The sequence below is a fragment of the Lolium rigidum genome, chromosome 5 (genome assembly GCF_022539505.1).
Source record: "Lolium rigidum isolate FL_2022 chromosome 5, APGP_CSIRO_Lrig_0.1, whole genome shotgun sequence".
Classification (NCBI taxonomy): domain Eukaryota; kingdom Viridiplantae; phylum Streptophyta; class Magnoliopsida; order Poales; family Poaceae; genus Lolium; species Lolium rigidum.
Window position 1 is genome coordinate 207607100 of NC_061512.1, and position 12075 is coordinate 207619174.

The window sequence follows — 12075 nt, forward strand, 5'->3', positions numbered from 1 at the left end:
GACGCCGCCGCCGCCGATCCCATCTCGGGGATCCAGGAGATCGCCTCCGCACCCTCGCCGGAGAGGGGAATCATCTCCCGGAGGACTCTACGCCGCCATGGTCGCCTCCGGTGTGATGTGTGAGTAGTCTACCCCTGGACTATGGGTCCATAGCAGTAGCTAGATGGTTGTCTTCTCCCCATTGTGCTATCATTGTCGGATCTTGTGAGCTGCCTATCATGATCAAGATCATCTATCTGTAATTCTATATGTTGCGTTTGTTGGGATCCGATGAATAGAGAATACTTGTTATGTTGATTATCAAAGTTATGCTTATGTGTTGTTTATGATCTTGCATGCTCTCCGTTACTAGTAGATGCTCGGCCAAGTAGATGCTTTTAACTCCAAGAGGGAGTACTTATGCTCGATAGTGGGTTCATGCCCGCATTGACACCTGGACAAGTGACGAGAAAGTTCTAAGGTTGTGTTGTGCTCGTTGCCACTAGGGATAAAACATTAGTGCTATGTTCAAGGATGTAGTCACTAGTTACATTACGCACCATACTTAATGCAATTGTTCTGTTGTTAGCAACTTAATGCGGAGGGTTCGGATGATAACTCTGAAGGTGGACTTTTTAGGCATAGATGCGGTTGGATGGCGGTCTATGTACTTTGTCGTAATGCCCAATTAAATCTCACTATACTCATCATGATATGTATGTGCATTGCCATGCTCTCTTTATTTGTCAATTGCCCAATCTGTAATTTGTTCACCCAACATGTTGTTCGTCTTATGGGAGAGACACCTCTAGTGAACTGTGGACCCCGGTCCAATTCTCTTATCTGAAATACAATCTCATCGCAATACTTGTTCTATCGTTTTACGCAAACAATCATCTTCCACACAATACGGTTAATCCTTTGTTACAAAGCAAGCCGGTGAGATTGACAACCTCACCGTTTCGTTGGGACAAAGTACTTTGGTTGTGTTGTGCAGGTTCCACGTTGGCGCCGAATCCCGGTGTTGCGCCGCACTACATCTCGCCGCCATCAACCTTCAACGTGCTTCTTGGCTCCTCCTGGTTCGATAAACCTTGGTTTCTTTCTGAGGGAAAACTTGCTGCTGTGCGCATCATACCTTCCTCTTGGGGTTGCCCAATGAACGTGTGAAATACACGCCATCAGAACCCCAAGAGGAAGGTATGATGCGTACAGCAGCGAGTTTTCCCTCAGAAAGAAACGAAGTTTATCGAACTAGTAGGAGATGAAGGCCACGTGAAGGTTGTTGGTGAAGGAGTGTAGTGCAGCGCAACACCAGGGATTCCGGCGCCAATGTGGAACCTGCACAACACAATCAAACTACTTTGCCCCAACTTAACAGTGAGGTTGTCAATCTCACCGGCTTGCTGAAAACAAAGGATTAAACGTATGCTGTGGAAGATGATGTTTGCTTGCAGAAAACAAAAGAGAACAATGATTGCGTAGATTGTATTTCAGATGTAAAAGAATGGACCGGGGTCCACAGTTCACTAGTGGTGTCTCTCCAATAAGATAAATAGCATGTTGGGTGAACAAATTACAGATTGGGCAATTGACAAATAGAGAGGGCATAACAATGCACATACATATCATGATGACTACTATGAGATTTACTTAGGGCATTACGACAAAGAACATAGACCGCCATCCAAGCATGCATCTATGCCTAAAAAGTCCACCTTCGGGTTAGCATCCGCACCCCTTCCAAGTATTAAGTTGCAAACAACGGACAATTGCATTAAGTACTGTGCGTAATGTAAACAATACAAATATCCTTAAACAAAGCATTGATGTTTTATCCCTAGTGGCAACAAGACATCCACAACCTTAGGGGTTGCTGTCACTCCCCGCATTCAATGGAGACATGAACCCACTATCTAGCATAAATACTCCCTCTTGGAGTTACAAGTATCAACTTGGCCGGAGCCTCTACTAGCAACGGAGAGCATGCAAGATCATAAACAACACATATATGATAGATCAATAATCAACTTGACATAGTATTCCATATTCATCGGATCCCAACAAACACAACATGTAGCATTACAAATTGATGATCTTGATCATGATAGGCAGCTCACAAGATCTAAACATGATGGCACAAGAGGAGAAGACAACCATCTAGCTACTGCTATGGACCCATAGTCCAAGGATGAACTACTCACGCATCAGTCCGGAGGCGGGCATGGTGATGTAGAGTCCTCCGGTGATGATTCCCCTCTCTAGCAGGGTGCCGGAGGCGATCTCCTGAACCCCCCGAAGTAGGGTTGACGGCGGCAGCGTCTCTGGAACTGTTCTCGTATTTTAGCTCTCGGTGCTAGGGTTTTCGCGTCGGGAGGATTATATAGGCGAAGGGGCAGAGTCGGGGGACTCCCGAGGGGCCCACCCCATATGGCGGCGCGGCCAGGGGCCCCACCGCGCCGCCCTATGGTGTGGCCGCCTCGTGGCTCCTCTTCGTCTCTCCTTCGGTCTTCTGGAACACTCCGTGGAAAATAAGGCCGTGGGCTTTTGTTTCGTACAATTCCGAGAATATCCGTAAACTAACTTTTCTGAAATCAAAAACAGCAGAAAACAGGAACTGGCACTGCGGCATCTTGTTAATAGGTTAGTCCCAGAAAATGCATAAAAACATTATAAAGTGTGAATAAAACATGTAGGTATTGTCATAAAACTAGCATGGAACATAGGAAATTATAGATACGTTGGAGACGTATCAGAATTCAGTTGTCGCTAAGTCCTGAAGCGGCACGTGTTGAGTTGCACCAGTATCACAGGTTCGAGTTAAGGGACTTGAACTTGAAGTAGGTTTATGCGGATTTGCCACACGAGCATTTAATTGGTACCTGATCTGTCAGATGAACCAGCCTCGTTTACCATTATCCCTGGACAATATAGACATTAAGTAAGAATGGAACATAACTCGAAAATATTATCAAACAGATGAAATATGGAGATTTTGCCCGACTCTACGATTCGAGTAAAATCTTGGGGGCTACTAACATAGGTATACCTAAGGAGCATGTCGCATACATACCCCTGGTCTATTATTGGAGCAAAAGACCCATGGACTCGAAGTTTCGGAAGCCCAGAAGGATGAAGATGTTCGGATTAGGAAAGTAGAGTTATTGTAGGAAACTTGTAATCAATATAGGAAAGGCCCAGTGCAGCCCGATAACTTGTACTTGTGCGACACGAAAAAGCCTTGGCGTTCGCCTCCTATATAAAGAGGAAGCCGATGACGAAATAAGGATCGAATCATTGCAAACCCTGGCCACCGTAATATTGTTAAGTTGGACACCTTTGTTCGGCTTAACTTTCGAGATCTACTTGCCCTCTACTTTCTATGAAACCCCAAGTGTACAATCCGTAGGCATTGCCGAGTAGATACCTCGTCACCAAGACCCTGTCTTTGCCACTTTGGTGTAAAGACGGGATGAACGGCACTAGCTGCCAAAGAAGCCGTCACCACCTCCCTCACCCTCTGTCATGGACCGTTGCTTTAATCGACTATGGACCGAGTCTATCTGTAAAGCGCGAGGGCGGGAGCTCGTGGGGATTGTGGGAACCCTTCCCGCTCAAGATATTTGAGGGAAGAGGACCAGCCCCCTATATAAGGACTAGCCTTGCTAGCGTAGAAGAGGTCGATCCTTAGTGACCTCTGTTAGATAATATGCTTGTTGTATTACCAGGGGCCAAATGCCACAATATATAGTACATGTACAAGTGCACATATGCGATAGCCCTTATGCTCATCACTGTATCCGAGAAAAACACACTCAACAGACTGAGCGGTCAGTTTGGTGCGTTCGCGAGGAGGCAGAAGGACATAGCAGACGCAACCAAATGAACGGAGAGTCGAGTAGTCTGGAGAAACACCAGAGAGACGCTCGAGAGGAATGCCACCCTGTAGAGCAGCGGAAGGCTGAATGTTAATGAGGTGGGCCGACGTAGCGACGGCCTCAGCCCGAAATGTGGCGGAAGAGAAGAAGCAATCATCATAGCACGGGTGGTCTCAAGAAGATGACGATGCTTACGCTCGGCGACGCCATTTTGAGCATGCGCGCCGGGACAAGAAAACCGAGCGAGGGTGCCCTCCTCAGCAAGGACACCACGAAGGTGCTGGGAGATATACTCACCAGCAGAATCAGCACGGAACACGCGAATGGGTGAGGAATATTGAGTGCGGACCATGGCCGCAAAACGCTGATAAATAGAGAGCACCTCACTGTGAGAGTGCATGAAAAACACCCAGGTGTACCGTGAAAAATCATCAATGAATAAGATATAGTATCGATGGCCCCCTCTCGAAGCGAAGGGAGCCGGACCCCAAACATCTGAATGGACTAAATCGAACGGTCGCTGAGAGACGGACACACTAGTAGGATAGGGAAGCTGAATCTGTTTGCCTAACCTACAACCACGACAATGTAACGACCCATCTCCAGAGACAGACCCCGAAGGCCACGATGAACCAAAGACGACGAGGCGAGAGTCACAAAGGTGACCAAGACGATGATGCCACCGCTGAAAAGAGCCGGTGACGGAGGCAACAACCGGAGGAGAACCGGCAGATGAAGTGGCAGCAGAAGGAACACGAAGCCGGTCTAACTCCCAAAGCCCCGGAGACTTACGGCTACGAGGGCCAGCTCCAACCGGGGCACTGTGTGCGACGATCTCGAACCGCACAAGACTCGGCGTCAAGAATGACGCGACAACCGGAATCGGTGAGCTGGCTAGCGAGAGAAAAGGTTCATCCGAAGGCGAGGAACATGAGAAATATCGGGGACGAGAGAAAGGGGAGTAGAAAGAGTGCACTGTACTAGAAACAGGAATAGAGGTACCATCAGTCGTGACAACACGGACAGGAGAAATAAGAGACCGAAGAGCGAGACGGAATAGAAGACTCGGAGGTCATATGAAAGGAAGCTCCAGAATCCGAGATACCACGGGGACGTACCCGACTGTGTAGAAAGTGGTGGTCGCGCGGTGCCGGAAGAGTCGGTCACGGAACCAGCAGCGCCCGGCGAGGAAGAGTCTGGAGTAGCGAGCAGACTACGAAGACCCCTGAGAATGTCCTGATCAGAGAGTGCAACTGCAGAAGATCCTGAAGAGCCAGCCTGCTGACGATCCTGGAACTGCTGACGTAAACTAGGATCCCATGTCCAGCAGGTGGACGAAGTGTGGCCAACCTTGCCACAGTAGGTGCAATGAGGACGAGGGCGGAGACTCGGACCGCGAGGCTGCTGACGTAAACTGGAATCCCAAGCATCAAGCAGGCAGTGAAGCTGCGCTATCTCATGCGCAGAGAGGGCGCGACTGGAGAGGTCGACATACAATCAGGTGCCGACGAGGAGCTATCACCCACACGCACAGAGGCCACCAAAGGGGGCGACGGAGAGCAACACGCCGATGAAGACAGAGTCGGCAAAGCGCGGTCATAACCACGTGAAGAGGCCACGAAAGTCGGTGTAGAGCGGCCGGCCGACGTAGACGGAGTCGACGAAGCGCGGCCATAACCGCGGGAAGAGGCCGCAAAAGTCGATGTAGAGCAGCGGGCCGACGTAGACGAAGTCGGCGAAGCGCGGGCAGAGCCGCATGAAAAGGCCGCAAAAGTCGATGTAGAGCGGCGAGCCGACGTAGACGGAGCCGGTGAAGCGCGGGCAGAGCCGCGTGAAGAGGCCGCAAACGGCGACGAAGAATGGCTAGCCGTCATACATGAAGGCAACGGACAAATACCAAGTATCGAAGGGAGGCCCAAAGATAAGGCAGGATCAGCGGAAGAAGACATCGGAGAACAACAGCGGACGAATTTTTTTTTTTCGATTCTTTTTTTTTATTACTTCAGAGCGAAGTCAACTGGGCGAGACGGGCCAGCAAAACGGGCCAGCGGCACGGGAGCCTGGCGCTCCAATCTGGCGAGGCAGCGAAGCCGGCGGCGGGCGAGCAGGCCACGATGAGGAGCGGCCGGCCAGGGAGATCGGCAGGGAATCAGAGAGCAGGGGCCGGCGAGAAGAATCGATCCGGCGGGAAGAATCGGCCAGGGAGATCGGCAGGGAATCAGAGAGCAGGGGCCGGCCGGAAGAATCGGGCGGAATCGGCCCGGCGAGGGAGGAATCGATCTCCGGGCGCCGGAGAGAGGAGGAATCGATCCGGCGCCAGATGGAAGGACGGGCGGGCGGCAAGGATCGATCTCCAGGCGCCAAGAGCTCGAGCAGGAGGCGTCGGGCCAAGAGGAGGCGTCGGGCCAAGAGGAGCAGGAGATCCGGCGCGGGCCGGCACGAAGCAGGGGAGAGACGAAGGGCGACGGACAAGCAACGTCGGGAAAATTTAGAGAACCGATTTCGGCTCTGATACCATGTTAGATAATATGCTTGTTGTATTACCAGGGGGCCAAATGCCACAATATATAGTACATGTACAGGTGCACATATGCAGAAAGCCCCTAACATATGGGGAAACTACAATAGACAGATATATACATCTAACAACCTCAAACCCTAGAACTTTTGTACGGTCATCTTCTCCATAGAGACCTGCAATACAACCACCAAAGCAGGACGTAAGGGTTTTACCTCTCCGAGGGCCTTGAACCTGGGTAACTGATGTGTCATTATCTGCAGTGCCACCGTTGGGAAGGCATCGACGTGATCCTGAGTCCCCAGTGTTCGAACCTCTCGAGTTCGGTGACACCCGTGTTCCTTCGAGGACATGAATCTCCGGCAGTATTAAAAATCAAAATAGTAGTAGCAGCAGCTAGAGGAACAGCTAGAGGAACAGAAAATAAAGCGTGCACAGATGTGTTGAGAACCCACCCATCCTACTTCACGTTGCAGCTTATTCATTACACGCTAGATATGGTCTAACCAGACAGCCACATCGAGCAGCCTCAAATCGATCGATAGTGTAGCGCCCCTTCCCTCGGCGTGACATCAGATTGTGCAACGTCCCACTCAAGGGCGCTACACAACTAAGACTAGTCACAATACATGTTACTATCTCCACAATGCATGGTATCATATACTAGTACCATAGTCTCCATATATTAATTGTCTTGTAGAATCTCAATGCAAATATATGTACAAGATTTACTTGACATTATTTTTCTAGTAGTATGTGCAATGATACAGTATCTACCTATGATACTAATACCCTCTCTCTCATCCATAATTGCAGTGCCACATCAGCGTTTTGCATGCATGAAATGCATGATACTACCTATGATACTCCCATTGTGGGTAGTCTAAGATGCGGGATCCGCGTGTCCACGCTGGCGAGTGTGCCACGCCAAGCACGACGGCTCGACACAGATGTCTGCAGCGCCCTATGTTCTGGCACGGCACAAAAGGGTTATTTTGTGAAATTATTTCGCCCGGAGTTTATTTCTCAAATCTGTTCTGAGGGTTAATTTTGTTGAAATTGCCGCTTCCCGCCCAGAAGAAGTCGCGTCGAAGCTTGTCGATGGCCTCTAAGAACCAGGGCTCGAGGTCCACCGCCGGAGTTGGTAAATATATTAATGGGCCGATTTCCAAATAATCCCTAAACTCAAGCCAGCAGTTGACAATTAGCGATTTTCTGAACATAATATTTAAAATTATATTAATACTTAAGATTTTTTCTTGGAATTTATCATAAGGGAACTACATAAACAATGGATATTTAATAATTGCGTTTTATCCAAAAAATTAATTTTATATTTTACTTGGAGATATCTTATTTTTGTGACCAATTTGATAGGTCACATGTATTTTTACGATTTTTATTTATTTGGTTATGAATTTTCAAAGTTTGTAAAGTTTCCTCGAATTGAATAAATGCTGAAATACCATTTATACCGTGGTAAACACTAGCTACAACCACTGACTGGTGGGGTCAGCGGCCTCGTTTGTGGCCATGTAGGCGTTGATGTAGCAGGGATACGGTGGTCATGTCGGTTAGAGTTTTGGAAGCACGAATCATAGCAAAAAATGACTAGCAATGGATTTCTAACGACTTTGACGCGGCTATGGCAGTTTTGTTGCGTCTAGTAAGGGTCCAAATCAGCGGTGCGGAGACGTGGATCCCTCCATTATGATGGCGGTAATGCGCGAGAGGAAAGGTGGCGATGCCCTCCTTGGCACGTCCCCTTGTTATCAAGACAGTTGAATGCCCGTGCGTTACACGGAATAATACAGATAAGACGAATGAAAATATTTGAGAGATTGGCAAGTATGATCTCTCGTTGCATCGTGAGGCTATTCCAGAACTCAGTGGCATTTCATCATCAAAATGTAAGAGCAAAAAGTATAGTCCTTCCGTTCATGTATTTGTTTTTTGTAAAAAAAAATCAGAATATAGCGTGTGCTGCCTTAAAAACATAGTCCTTCCTTTTCTAGATATAAGATGTATTGTTTTTTTTAGAAAAAACCAGAATATGGTGTGTTGTGTTGCACCATTCCTCTGGACAATCTTTTAGGAATTTGATTATGTTTTCTTATCTCATGCAAACTACTAATGTCAATTAGTCAAAGGTAATCCCACATAAATTGATGTAATTTTCCCTCCACGTGCGCCTTTTAATTTCCGTGCCAAAAACTATACACGGAAGGAGTAGGAGACTTGATCGAATGATACTTTTTACTTCTCAATCAATGAAAATGGAAATATTGTCATTTATTATTGCTAAAACAACATTTAACAATCACAAAAGCCCTAGAAATCGTAAAGTCCCAGTTAAACTTCTAATCAGTTTAATCAAGTTTGCCTTCGATCGAAAAATTCAAAGAAACAAGAAAAACAACTTTTGACTAATGGGCCCATGAGCTAATTTTATTTGCAGGAGAAGTGCATCAATTATCACCAGTTCCAGTCTTCATCCATCTTAGCGTGCTATGTCCTGAAAAATCCACAATAATGAAACTAATATATTCTACCAGGACGCATAAGAAATATCACAAATTGTTAGATTTACCAATATTTCCCCACATCAAAATTTTCATCGAAATCTCAACTCAAACCCAAGAAGATCTGCCCCACCCATACATTTAAGAATTTTTTTAAATTAATTGAGAACGTCAGTTCAGCCCCACCCATACGTTCTCCGCAATATACACAGAACGAAAGCAAAGCTTTCCCGATATGAAGCCTGAAACACAACCGAGTTCATAGAATCTCTACATTTTCTTGATCAGACACCAAGGATCAAGTCGTAAGGTTTAGTTTTTTACTTTATTTTTTAAAAATTCAAGTCGATTTGTTGTCTCTCTCTCAAACCCGAGTAATAGGTCATAGGAAATAAAAGTGAAATTCAGGATCAAGGGTTACTTGTTTTTTTGATCAAGGGTTACTTGCCTGTCAACAAGAGGGACTTCAGTGGCATGCACCACGCCGGGATGGTAGTGCGCCGCTGAAACCACCTTGATCTCATAGGATATCACCACCTCTATTGGTACAGATCCAAGTTCACCTGTAGTACTATCATGATTGGATGACCATGATCGCAAGTTAACAGCCCTGCATTCCACAAAGTCGATAAGATGTAGCATACCGACAATGTAAATATTCAGGGAGGGCAGTACATCATTTGGAAAGCAAAAGAACAAACTTAGGTCAATGTGGTACTATTAAATATATTTCTGCAAATATCACATAGTTTACTGAATGGATTTTCCACACTTTTTTTTAATGTTTGGAGTATGTAATGGCCATGAGATGTTAAGATCTTGCTAATATGTATGGACGAGGATCCAAAGGCAAGAGCTTACCGTAATGTACACACACTTGAATGTCATAAGTAGAGGCATCTTTTACGGTACCTTTTACCACAGCTAGGAATGATAGAGGTATGATTTGAGGAAGGGTCAGGATTAATCAATTTAGATTAGGCCTGGCAGCCCAGTAAAACGTTGATAAAGAAAAAATAAATAAAATTAGCAGTATTTGGCCCGGCCCAACAATTGGATAACAGATGTTTGGTAGAGCGGAGAGAAACGCCTGTTTCTGGGTCGAGGGCGGCCGTTGCTGCCACCGACACCCCATCTGCGTCGATGGCGACCGCCGCCGCTGCTACCGGATCGGAAGATACTGCATCTCCGGCGAGTGACGCCGCCACCAGGTCGTCCCTGTCCTCCATGGCGGGCGACCATCACGGGCGACCGCCGCCTCCACCGGATCGGACAGATACTGCATCGCCGGCGAATGACGACGCCACCGTCTCCATCGCGGGCGACCGCCGCCGCCAGCAGATCGGGCTTGTCCTGCATCGCCGGCGAGCTATGCCGCCACCACGTTGACAACGCCACCACGTCGAGGCCGCCGCAACATCGAGAGACGCTGCCAGGTACTCCGCCACCATCTGTCATTCCTTCATGTACTCCGTATTTGTCAGAACGAAAATCCAGAGTACAAACGTCATGTACCTGAAAATTTTGGCCTCCTTTGTTAAATAATCCTAGCTACAGAGAAATTGAGAGAGAGATCAGGCGGTCCAGGCCGGATCACAATGGACTGACATATATACTGTGGTACATATTCTATCTATGATGATGCATACTAGTAGTATATAGCCTGGGAAGATGCATGGACTTAAAAAAAATATTGATTTGGAATGCTCACACACGACCACGCCATTGCACATTAGTATTCTTCATGTATGGAGTAACCGCGTGATGCTATTTTCAGAACAAATGTATGCGCTGTAGAAATCAAACCATGTATAGTATTTAACAAGCTTTTCAAACTTGATGAAATGTGCTGCTGAATTATTGTGCTCATACTCATTTGATGAAGTTGTCAAAATCAAACCTTTACCCTTGTGGTATCTTGATGACATGAATTGCACCTGAATATGATACTGTTGCTTTTGTAGATGTTGTCATGCCTTCAAATGTTATCTTGATGCCATCAATTTTCATGGCTGCTGAATGTATGAGAGTGAAACAACAAATCCATTTTTTAACTGATTGTTGTTTATGCACAACGCCATCTTTCTGTAAGACATGAGTTCGTGGTTAGCAAGACTTTCAGAAGTGAGGATGAAGGATATGAGTTATATCTATATTTGTCCACCAATATTATTTCTGGTATACTATACATATTATTACCAGGTGGTTTGTGACTTGAGGAAAAAGCTCTGGATCGAGGTATCTACAAACCTCTGTTTCATGTCCTGTTTCGCTGAGTCAACCCACCTCCAATGTTGTAACTTCACCATGAACAATATAGCAGGAACTAAATTGTTCTTAACTTTTGCAGCCTCACGGAATCGATATTGGCTATGCAGTCCGTGGCCAATCTGCAGGTGCTGGTGCCTCGTCTTCCCAAGGTGGTGGCTACCACCGTTAATGCCTAACGGGATGAATATGCACAAAAAACGCTAGTCATGTGTCTACTAGACGTCGAGCTTTCTCGTTGCCGACTGGAGATTAGATATGTTGGAATAATGCTGATGGTGTTCTAGTTAAACTGAATGTAATTGGAAGAGTATTTTGGTTGGTACTTATTTGCAGTCAAATAGTTTGAAATAAAATATATTTATGTGATCTCTCCTGATGCTTGTTAACTTGTTTTGATGGAGCTCTGTAAGCAATCTCGACTGACGTAACAAGGCAATCCCAACTGTTGATTTGCGTGCTGAACAGTGTTGTATTCTGGTCTCACTTAAGACACCATTGTCACGTTTGTAGAATGGGTCATGTTAAGGTATCAGAGTGATTGCTTATATTTTGAAAAAATATCTAGCTCACAGTGAATGTATTTCAACTATGCCCAATTACAGTGATTAAAATCATCTAGAGAAACGGATCGGATGTCGCAAGGACTTTTTTGTTGATTCGGATGGTGGCCCGTGCTGTATACAATTTATTCACTTGTTGTGTCTAGTACAGAGCTTTTGTTGACAGGCTCGGAGCTTGTGTTTTCAGAGTGCAATTGAACTATTTCAAAATTAGGATAAAGAGTATGCTGAATCAAACAAGATAACTAACAAAATGATAAACTGAACTGAAGTAAACACGGGTAGTATCAAACTTGATATAAAAAAAACAGTTAGTCCGAAACATTAAAAACTGAAGTAAACACTGG

The 12075-nt window shown here is 46.1% G+C and overlaps 1 long non-coding RNA gene across 1 annotated transcript; it reads left to right on the forward strand.

The window, feature by feature from the left end:
• The first annotated feature begins 10248 nt into the window (after positions 1-10248).
• Positions 10249-11534, forward strand: LOC124658285. Its single transcript, XR_006989108.1, has 2 exons — positions 10249-11135; positions 11248-11534. It is a non-coding gene; the product is annotated as an uncharacterized LOC124658285 (long non-coding RNA).
• The last annotated feature ends 541 nt before the right edge of the window (positions 11535-12075 follow it).